Consider the following 11,337-nt stretch of genomic DNA (forward strand, 5'->3'; position numbering starts at 1 on the left):
AATAACCTGTCATGATATTCACTGCAGCAAAAATTATGCAATATTGAAATTATCTTCTAGATAAACAAGTTTTGAATTAGCATTATACAAAATAAATATTCAAAATCTCCCTCTGTGCTGTCAAAATAATCTCCCAAATTCAAACATGGAGAAATATCAACTTTTTGCTTTTCTAATTATACCAACTCAATATCATATCTCAGTTTTTTGTATTAGATTTGGAGTACTTTCATCTACTGCATTTTGTAAAAAGAGAATGCTTTCTTTAGCACTCCTTGGAAGATTTAATGACAATACACTATGCCTTAATGTAGATTTTGCCTTAAATGAGAAAACCATAGCAGACAATTCAGAAACCTTAGTAATTTTATTGCTGAATGAAGTGGAATCTACTTTACAAAAATGTTTATTACAAAATGTTTGTAGACTTTCAGCCACCAATTTTTGCTATTTTGTTACAATACAGTAGCTCTATATACTGTAAACTATAGAGAAACTGTGGATAAAATGGACCTGCCTCCTTTATTAATGATGGGCAGTATCACTGTTCATTCAAAAAATGTTTTTATATATATGGATTTAACTAAGAAAGGCTAGGGGAAAGAAGGAACCAGAAAATATATACTAATGTGTCTTCCATGCTTACTACATTGTGGTAGAATATTACTGCTTTTCATTTAAATAGATCTCTTTTGTGCGCATCACTACAGAAGCACACTTGATTTTCTTGTGTTTTTGATGCTTTAACATTTCTACCCAGTATCATCCATCTTTCAAATTTTCATTTCAGATTTCTGCTTATTAATAAAACAGTAAAGTATTCTGTGTCTAATACCAGAGAAGTGTTTCTATACATAACTCAGAAATAGAACAACATTCCTGCCCATGTTCAACATTATTTCAGCCAAGAAAATCATTGCAAAACTTAAAGCTCCTTCGAAGTTGAATATGTGTGGATAAAGTCAGAACCAGGCAAAGCCTTCATATTCAAATCATGGAAAATTTGAAATAGATAGGGATAGCTTTAGGAATAAATAAAACTAGTATAATTTCCAATGCAGATACTTTTATCTTGCAGAAAAATTGTTGATACATTTTAACATAAGATCTTTTAGCAAACATATTCAGAAATTTATCTACTTTAGGTGAGGAAAACTTTGCCAAAGATATAGTTAAATTCATATGTCTGCTTGAAAGCTTCACTGGGAAATTTTATCCATTTATTTTTATTCCCTGTTTTGTGCTGCTTAACAAAATACCAATATGTAACAGCACCTCTTCTCTTTTCCTATGATTGTTGTTTGTTAAAAAGTCTTTGGTAAGGGACTTAGCAAAGACTTTGGAAGCTGATCAACAATAACGGGACAAAGGTATCATTCTCCCAATGGCTGACAGCTAAGGTTTGCAACAGGAACAATCCATGACTAGATAAGAAATGTTACTGCAAGTTTTAAAATGAATCAATTAGGCTTGCATTATTTTTTAATCTTCCATTGCAATTCTTCAGATACATCAATAGCTTAAAAATTCAGTATCAGCATATTGGCCAGAAGCTCTATGAACAAAAACAAGAACATCCTGAGAACAAGATGCACAATACTTGGAGAGGTTTCAAAAACCCAAAGAGTAATAGGAAATGATCTGTAGGCCACTCTTGCACTGTCTGATGTCAGTGTTCCTAAGTCTGCTGTAAGAAAAACACTGAACCAGACAAGTCTGCAGGAAATTACCAATTTCCCAAAGTGCATTGTTGCCTATGTTGTTTGTCCAAGAGCTCTCTGATCTCCCAACTAAATTCATGTCGGATTAGCAGATACCAACATCTTAAATTATATCCAATAAGCAATTCGCAACCAATATAGATCTTTCGGAAAAGCAACCAATTGATTCTTATACTTCGCACTGGTTGGCAATTTAGCAATCATCTTTTGTATTAACTGCAGATTCCAGAAACTTTACAATGACATCCCATATATAGTGTTGCAATAGAAAATTCCGAAAGAAACAAGGTATAGATAACTGTCACCAAATCTGACTAAGAAAGGTCACTATTGGCACTTAATTGTGTAAAAATCCATGTTATCTGTGAATCCAGCGACAGCTGAATCGTTCAAAGAACACTCCCATATTATGGAATTATTCTTTCATAGATGTAAGATTTATCCAAAACAGGCTGAACCTTATTCCCAAAACCAGATTTCTATTTATCTATACCAACTCCATCTTGTCTGAATCTAATTTTAATTTATCTAGCCCACTATTGACCTATCATGTTATTACTTACATTATATTTACGGTTCAAAAAGAAAATATATTTTAGTAGTTCATGAAAATCTCTTAATAATTTGTAAATTATTTCTGTTAACTGTAGTCAAGTAAAAGTAAGCCATTATATAATTAATTTTTATATAATTTGTTGGGTGAACACATCAGTAGTTTGTAAACAAAGTTGTTTCCTGAAATGGATTCAATCAGTTGCCTTGTACAATTTTCCTGCATACCCAAACAATGTTTAAATGATTTATTTTGTACTCCTGCATTATTACAAATACTGATGAAAATTAAGTTGGTAAAGTTCGTCTTTAAAACTGACAAAAAGGCAAACATAATACAATTTTGTTAGAAGATTAAAAAGATTCACATCAGTTGGGTTTGAATGATTTTCTTCTCCATACTCTGCTCTTAGGCAATGGAAACTACTATGTTTACTCGGAAATAAGACCGTGTCTTATTTTCTTTTGACCCCCGAAAAACGGCTAGGGCTTTTTCTTGGGAGGGTCTTATTTTTTTTTCTCCCATGTACCGGTAAGAGGCGGGGGGGGGCGAGCGGCCCCTTGTGCGAGTTTCCCAAAGGGTTGCAGCAGGCCATCCCAGCATCCACGATACAGGTGCTTCGCGGGTGCCACTCAGGTCACTGTCTTCAGCAAACATGGTAATCTCCCACCCCCCACCTGCATATTGTCCTTTCAAAGAGGAGTTTCACCATGACGGAGAGGCAGCTGGAGGCAGCGTTTGTGTCAGGTTGGGCTTTCTCCTGCCTGTCCTCCTTTTCTCAATCTATACTGCCCCGTGCAGAGCCGATAAGAGAGCTGCAGCGCCCGTCAGGGCCCAAAGTGTGCCGGGCTCAGCATAGCTGTAAACCCGATGCCCACAGCACTGAATAGGCATGCAGGCCAGCACTCAGCCAAAGGTGGAGAAGACGAGGCAGCAGCACAGCTCCACCCACAACACCAGCAGCATGGGGCCTACTGCAGCCAAGAAGTGTCCTAGCAGCAGCTGGACGAGCAGGCAGGATGGGTGAGAAGCTCCCCGCCGGCCAGGCACTGAACCTCCGCCACTGCTGCTGGGAGAGAGAGAGAGAGAGAGAGAGAGAGAGAGAGAGAGAGAGAGAGAGAGAGAGAGAGAGAGAGAGATCCGATCCAATGTCAGAGGGCTGGTGGCGATGTGCACTCTCTCTCTCTCTCTCTCTCTCTCTCTCTCTCTCTCTCTCACACACACACACACACACACACACACAGGTCCCTCACACACACACACACACACACACCCCTCCAATGCAGCCACATCGCTTCACTAACCTGCTTTCCAGCTCTGTTCTCTGCTGCGCGTACAGGGCAAGAAGTCTCTGGGACTACAGTAAAAACAAATTACCATAGTTCAGATCTTCCAACTTCCAAAAAAAAAATCTCGTGAAGTTTGCCTGCTGGCCCAGCTGCTGCTAGGCCACTTCTCGGCTGCAGTAGGCCCCATGTTGCTGGTGTTGTGGGTGGAGCCATGCTGCCTGTGCCACCTTGCCTGCTGCTGCCTTTGGGCAGCTGAGCGCTGGCCTGCATGCCTACTTGATACTGCAGGCACTGGGCTAAGCTACACTGAGCCCAGTGCTCTTCAGGCCTTGGTGGGCGCTGCAACTCTCATTCCAGCTGTGGTTGGGATAGCGGCGGACAAGGCGGCATGGCTCCACCAGTGGCTGCTCGCAAAGGGGCCAGGCAGGCTGGCAGCGCTCAGGTTTTCAGAGGTTTTTGATCGGGTCTTGGTGGTGGGCTGGGCCAGGCGGAAGGCGAGGTGGCTGCAGAGCTGCCGCAAATGAAGCAGGCGCCAAAGGTGACTAGGTATGATGCTCGCGGCAGTGCTGCTGTTCACGCATGCAACGCCACAACAAGCCTTGCAGGGTCCTGCTCCAAGAGGCTGCCCCAGTATGACAAACCTCATGGCAGTGCCGCTGCTCCCGCACGGAGTTTGGGGGAGAGAAACAAGCCAGGGTCTCTACTCCTTCTGCTTTCCAGCCAAAAGCAGAAGCAGCAGAGACCCTGGTCTGTCTGTCTATCTTTCTTTCTTGCGCAATGGCACAAGCCTTGCAGAACTAGGTTTGACATACCGGTACAGCCACGAGTGGCAGGACAGTCAAGTTGTGAACAACCCAGGGATCTAAACAGCATTTAAGTGGCTGGGATGCCTGTAGGGTCCCTGGCTTCTGAGACAGACGAGGCCCAGAGAGGAGGCGCTGTGAGGTAGCCCATTTCTCATGTTGGCCATGTGGGGGTCACCCATGCAGAGACCGTGCCTCGGGTCACCGCCCTGAGCAGGTGCCGAGCTGGAGGAGGGGGAGGGGGAGTCCCCTTACCTGGTTGCCTTCCGCCATTTCTCATCAAGTGTGTGCATGTGTATGTGTGTGTGAGTGAGAGAGACAGAGACAGAGAGAGGGAGGAATCTTTTTTCAAAGAGTGTTGCCTGCAATTGTTACTCTCCTCCATTGTCTCTCTTTCTCATTCTCTCTCTCACACACAGACATTTGATTGCTTGAAAGGGACAGGCTGGACTTTGCTTCTATTGTAAGCATGCACTTCCCACAATCTTCCACAATTGCCTGTCCTTTTCTCAAGCAGCAGCAGCTGGGTAGAGGCAGGGAGGGGGGAGCCAATTCTGATGGGCCACATGGCTTTCTGCCTCATCGTAGCAGCAGCCTAAGCAACACTCGAGCTCCAGGCCTGGTGAAGCGCAAACTGTGGTCACCGCCTGCTCCATAGCCACAAGGTGAGCTGTGGAACAGAGGGGCCCTCAACTGCAAGGTTGCCTGGTGCCGTGGGCAGGGCTGGGGCTAGCAAGAGTGACTGGAAACATCTCCAGGCACCCGGAGAGACAGAACCAGTGCTGTGGAGTCGGAGTCGAGGAGTCGGAGGAAATTTCGGGTACCTGGAGTCGGAGTCGGCAAACAATGCACCGACTCTGACTCCTACTAAATTTAGATTGGAATTTTAAAAAAAGCAAGTTTAAATGTCCCAATTCACAAAAAGTTATAATTAATGACTTCATTAAAATACATTCGCATATTAATACAGAGGAGTCGGAGTCGGGGAGTCGGAGTCGGAAGTACAAAAAACTGAGGAGTCGGAGTCGGAACCGGAACATTTATCTCCCGACTCCACAGCCCTGGACAGAACTCTCAGATTTCGCTGGATCAGCGGGCCGTTAAGGGCTCCAGCAGCCATGAGGTGACCGGGGAAGGGAAGGGGTGCCTCCTGTGCTAGCCATGCCTACCCCCTTCACTAGGGCTTATTTTTGGGGTAGGGCGTATATTAGACACACCTAAAAAAATCAGGCTAGGTCATATTTTCGGGAAAACATGGGAGATTGTTAATAAAATTGGGAAATATTTAATTTGAAAAATGTGCTAGAAATTGATATTTGTTAAGATCATACTTTTATAGCTTTAAATTGTTCAATTTGTTACAACGCTCCAATTAGCTTTTTTTAGAAACAATAACAAAATTGAAGAGCACTGTATATTTAAGTATTTACTATTACTGGTTACTTTTTTAAAATAGGTGATTAAAAAATGAAGTATTCAGAAGCTACAATTGATACAGAATGAAGTGGTACAGACAGTTTAGGAGGCCTCTAGGGTGGCACATTAACACTGCTGTTAGGCGAGCTGCATTGGTTGCAGGTTTGCTTATTTGGGGAACCATCTTGCTCCAATAGAATTGGCTGACCCCACTCACTCTGGTAGAAAGGGTCTGCTGCAGACCTTGTCAGTCAAGAAATTTCAGCCAGCAGGATCTAGAAGTTTTTTATGCAATGACTCCTGTCCTCTGAAACATTTTGCCAGACCTGAAATCCACCTCCACCTTTTTAGCTTTCCGGAAGGGCCTTACAACCTGGCTCTGCCAATTGCTTGGGACCCTAATGGGGGCATGCTGTGCTGGAGGTGGCTGGTGGAGTGATAGACAAGAGCCCACCCCCATACTGTTTGTGCTCTACATTTTTGGTTTTTAATTCTTAATGATTCTATATTTACAATTTACAGTAGCATTGTAAGCCATCTAGAGTTGCTTTGGAAAAAAAGAGATGGGTGGCATATATATTTAATAAATAAAAATAAAACTGAGCCATAGAATGATTCAAAGATCACTTTTTCTCCATGCTATGGAAATTCCTCTGACAATTATCTCTCAGATAATTGGGAATCCAGGGAAGCCAATCTTTTTTTTTTTTTAATTGCAAAAGTTTTACAATTACATTTTCACCCCTTTCCCCCCCCCCTCAACCCACCCCAAACTTCCCAACCTCCCTAACCCTCCCTAGCCTACCCCTCCCCCCGGACTTCCACACAATATACTCATGTCAAGTAAAAAAAAACCCCTTTGTATAAAACTTGAACCCCTCCCTCCCCCATATAATTTTTCATCTTCATTACATTAAAATATTACTGTCTTGACATATCATTTTCAGATGAAAGCTATTTGATACTTCCTAGTTTGATATTTGTTCTGAACATAATCTATCCACTTTTTCCATTCCCATTCATAAGACTCTTGTGAACAAACTTTTAAGTATGCTGAAATCTTCGCCATCTCTGCAAAACTGGCCATCTTCAAAGTCCATTCCTCGATAGTGGGCAAAGCTTCATTCTTCCAATATTTACCTATCAACAATCTTGCTGCTGTTATCATATACAATATCAATTTTGTTTCACCCAATGTAAAACCCTTAACTATACCCAATAAAAACAGTTGTGGAGAAAATTGAATTTTTTTCTTCAAAACATTCTGCATGACCCACCAAATTTTTATCCAAAAAGCCTTAACTTTCCTACAAGTCCACCAAACATGATAATATGTAGCATCTAAACAATCACATCTCCAACATTTTGGCTGAACATTAGGATACATACACGACAATTTTTTGGGGTCTAAATGCCATCTATAAAACATTTTATAGAAATTTTCCCTCAAATTCTGCGACTGTGTAAATTTAACGTTCTGAACCCAAATTTTTTCCCATGTTTCCAGCATCACTGGTTCTTCAAAGTTTTGTGCCCACTTAATCATACAATCTTGATCCAAAAGTCTCATCTGTATCACCTGCATATGAGATCAACAAATTTAAATCCTATTGCTTTAAAAAAGCAAAAGTTATCTAATAAGGAAGCCTTTGTGTTTCTGGATTACACTATTATATATTAGGAAAAATCTTCACAGGGTGTTATATTTATCATGTTATGCATTTTTGGGGAACAATCACACAAATGGAAATCTTATTTAACATCACTGTTAGTGCATGAAAATACATCTGCTGAAAATGAACACAGTGACTATAATAGGATAAGAACTGAATTATGGAAAAAACAAATGTATGTAACCACAGTCTAACAACAGTATTAAAATGAATTTGCAGAAATATATCTGGAGTAAGAGACGTTATCTTGGTAGAGGGATCTACCAAATTAGTTATAATTATCTGATCTCACAAGAAACTTTGCTAAGCAAGTCTTGTCTCTGAAATGAATATATTTTCCCAAGTGAAATAACCCCAATGTCAAGTTACAAAATACTAAGTTATTTACTTTGTGGAATGATATTAACACTTATGTTGATATCATGCAAACACATTTACAAAACTATTGAAGAGAGAATATATATGATTTAAATGTTTGCTAACATCAAAGCTCATCACATATAAACCTAACTATGCCTTTCTATATAACTATCTACGGTAACTTTTTATGTTATTTAAGCTTCCATCAGATGAAACTAGAAGTACATCTACTGTAGTATGCTTTCCACCACAGACAACCCACTGATTTTTAGAACTTACTTTTTCACAGCAGCATTATAGCAACTTATTAGAAATAGGAGAATGAATGGTAACATTCTTAGAGGCTCGACACAGTTAACTATTTCTCTTAAGTATTAATTAAGATTAATCATGAGAGATGTCCATTGCCTTTTCTTAAAGGCATACGGTTTTGCTCTTCTTTCTAAATCAGCCTGGTTATTTAAGTGAAAAAAACTAAATAAATCAAACTCCTGATTAAAAAAAACCATACTATGAATTTGTTTGTTCTGAATTCTGTATCATTTATAGAAACATATTGCCATTAATTAATCTATTTTTCCTTGTAAAACAAATTTCCATGGCATTCTTCTACAATACAAAGCTTAAATCACTGAAGTAAATGTTCCTTTCTTAAGATGTAGAAAAAAGTGACCATTAATTTGGTAAGAATTAACATTATACATCATAACGGATTTTTTAAAAAAACGTTACCATGGCATATTTTGAATCCTCTTTCACATTACTATATTTAAAACATTACTTGTGTTACACATTGAAACGTAACTCTATTCATTAGTATGGATTTCCTCACAGAATAAGATGTCCCTCTCCCCGTAGAAAAGGGACATGGAACTGGGGCGTCCCGATTGCGAAACCAGGACTCGAAAGCCTACAGAAGGGACGCGACACCTTCGCGCAAAGCCATCACCTCCAAAGCCCCCAAGATTGATACGTGTCCCTGATACGTGTCCCCGGCGCGCTTCTTCTCCGCGGCGAGCCTAAGCGCTGAGGCCCGGTGAAGGGGGCGGCACCCGGAGACGCTCACCTTCCACTTCGCCCCGCCGTTCCAGCCCTCCTCCTCCCGTTCCTGCTCCTCCTGTAGCCGCTGTCTCAGAAACGCTCTCGGGGCGGCCACTCAGTTTGCCCCCGCGCCTGGATTCCGTCCAACTTGAAGCCGCCAGGTTCGAGCCGGGCTAGAGCAGAAGCCCAGCGCCGCGGAGGCCTGAAAATAAAAGCCTGTCCACCAGCCCGCCTGTCTACTCCTCCTCAGACAAACGGGTTGGGCTTAGTGTCCCGGAAGTAAATGAACCGGAAGTAGGGGGTAAAAGAAAGTGGGAATTCGTCGGCTGTCTTGGTGATTCTTCTGCGGATGAGGGTGGCTGTGTGCTTCACTCCTCTTATCCCGCCAAGCTTGTGTGAATCCTTTTCTCCATTTTTGGTGCTTGTGGCTTGTATGATCTTCCCTTTTTCAGGAAACTGTACTGATTACTTCCTGGCTGCATTCTCACGAGACACTAAACGCTTATTAGTCAAACTGGTTTGTAGTACTCAGCTTCTCCTACAATCATCACAAACTATTACCGGTTACCGGTGCTGCGACGGGCAAAAGCAGTATTTTCCCCATCTCGAAATGTCCCTTCTGCTCCAAAGGGACCCCTATTCCAATAGTCTTTTCTTTCTTCGTAGGCAAATAGCTGCTATCGCATTCATGATTAGCTGAAGCTGAAACTTCCCTTAAATTTAATAGGCACATTAGACTACATTAAATTAGTGCAATATGCTGGACCAAAATGCAGTTAGTTAACTAGTGGGTAAGTGGTTGTGCGTACATGTGATAAGTAAGCAATCACACAAATTTAACTTGTAAACTAGAGCAGAGGTTCTCAATCCTTTTTCACTAATCCCCTTTAAATAGCTTTTGTGGCCACGGACCCTCAAGACTTAATTCAATATTTAAATCATAACATTTCATCAAGTCTTTGTGGACCATTGACTGAGAACCACTGGTGTAGAGAATACCACTGGTACCAATTATAGAGTTTATTTTGAACCCCCCCTATTAGAAAACACCCCCCCCAATGCTTCCCTAAGAAATGAGAAGAAATCCCATGGGAAAATACTTCTATATTTCCCCTTTAAACTGCTAATTAACAAGTGGGATATACTTTGTTGCCAGCAAACCAATCCACACCTAAGGGGCATGGGAATTTAACACTTGCCCAGTGTTTTTACTCCCCCAAAGACAACAACAAAGATCATATACCTAAACCAGAAATATCAGCTCTGATAAAAGATATCAAAATATTTCTTCTAAATTCCCTCAGCCATAAAAGCATATTGTCAACTCGCTGTTTTGTCCCCGTCTCACACACGCACACAAACAGTCAGCCAGGAGTTAAAATAAACTTGCAGACAACAATTTCCTTCGATAACAGAATTGGCAGCAACTCAGTAGCTGCTTGCCAAAAACTTTACTCACAAAGGAAGGTGTTCCTCCTCTGTCAGATAAACCAAAATAAATTCACAAAGCCAAAGAATTGTCAAGTCCAGTCCATAATAAATCCAAGGAAGGCAGATAACAAAGTTCCAGAGACACAGTATGACTTGCTAGCTGTTCAGTTTTGTCTGTCACAAAGCCTGAATGGCCACCACACCCCCTTTTATCCCCTGTAGGGTGTGGTCCAGTGACTCAGCTTAATCTCTGGCACGCCTTCTTCTCTGCTGCGTGCGCTTGTCTTTCCGACGCTGGCGAGGATCCAGTCAAGACATCTCCGTCGCTGTCCAACTGCAGCTGTTCAGAGATGCCTGGCTCCTGGCCTATCTCTTCTCCTTCGGGAGACACCTGAGGCATTGCCAGAGAGGAGGGTCCTGGAGAGGGAGGCCTTGCCAACTCCTCTCCTTCACTTTCGGAGTCTTCTCCCCCCGATAAGACGGGCTTGGGGGTCGGAGTCACAACACTCGCAAAGCATCCCTTTTTTATTTCCATTTTTATTATTAAATTACATCCAAAGGGTTCAGAAATCCTGTCAAAATCTTACTGATTGGTCACTCTGTGGTCAGCTGCCCCCAAAGCAAACTTTGTATTGTTTTTGGACCAAATAAAGAGAGAGGCCTCCTTTTCAAACAGCCAGCCTCCAGTCTTGATTTTAGGAAATCAGGGAAATTCTCCCAACATAATAGTGAAAAAATAAACTGTAAACACTGCAGCAACTAATATTAAAATTGATCAGGGGTGTCAAACTCAATTTCATTGAGGGCCGGATCAGCATTGTGGTTGTCCTGGCGGAGGTGGCAGAAGGGTGTGGGCATGGTGGTTGCAACTGACTGGGTATGGCCCGGGGGCCTTGAGTTTGACACCACTGATCTATAGCAAAAGGCGATCCACATCCAAAGTGCTATGGCTACCTTGCAAAAAATGACAATTATTTTAGCTTTAGTGATCAGTTTGGTAACTTCCTAGAGACCTTGTGTGGCACAGGTGTAGGTCATAAAGGTCGAGGA

General features: G+C 41.8%; 1 protein-coding gene across 8 annotated transcripts in view; it reads right to left on the minus strand.

Moving 5' to 3' along the window:
• BCLAF3 (BCLAF1 and THRAP3 family member 3) overlaps positions 1-9,082 on the minus strand; it is a 58,521-nt gene extending 49,439 nt beyond the window's left edge. For 7 of the 8 annotated variants that reach the window (XR_011600406.1, XR_011600407.1, XM_070943931.1 and 4 more), the window contains exon 1: positions 8,882-9,082. The gene's annotated coding sequence lies outside the window, so the exon portion shown is untranslated. The other variant, XM_070943933.1, reaches the window with a different exon arrangement.
• Positions 9,083-11,337: the final 2,255 nt, after the last annotated feature.

This window comes from Pituophis catenifer, unplaced genomic scaffold (assembly GCF_029215685.1).
Source record: "Pituophis catenifer annectens isolate HBS135680 unplaced genomic scaffold, rPitCat1.0.hap2 SCAF_4, whole genome shotgun sequence".
Classification (NCBI taxonomy): Eukaryota; Metazoa; Chordata; class Lepidosauria; order Squamata; family Colubridae; genus Pituophis; species Pituophis catenifer.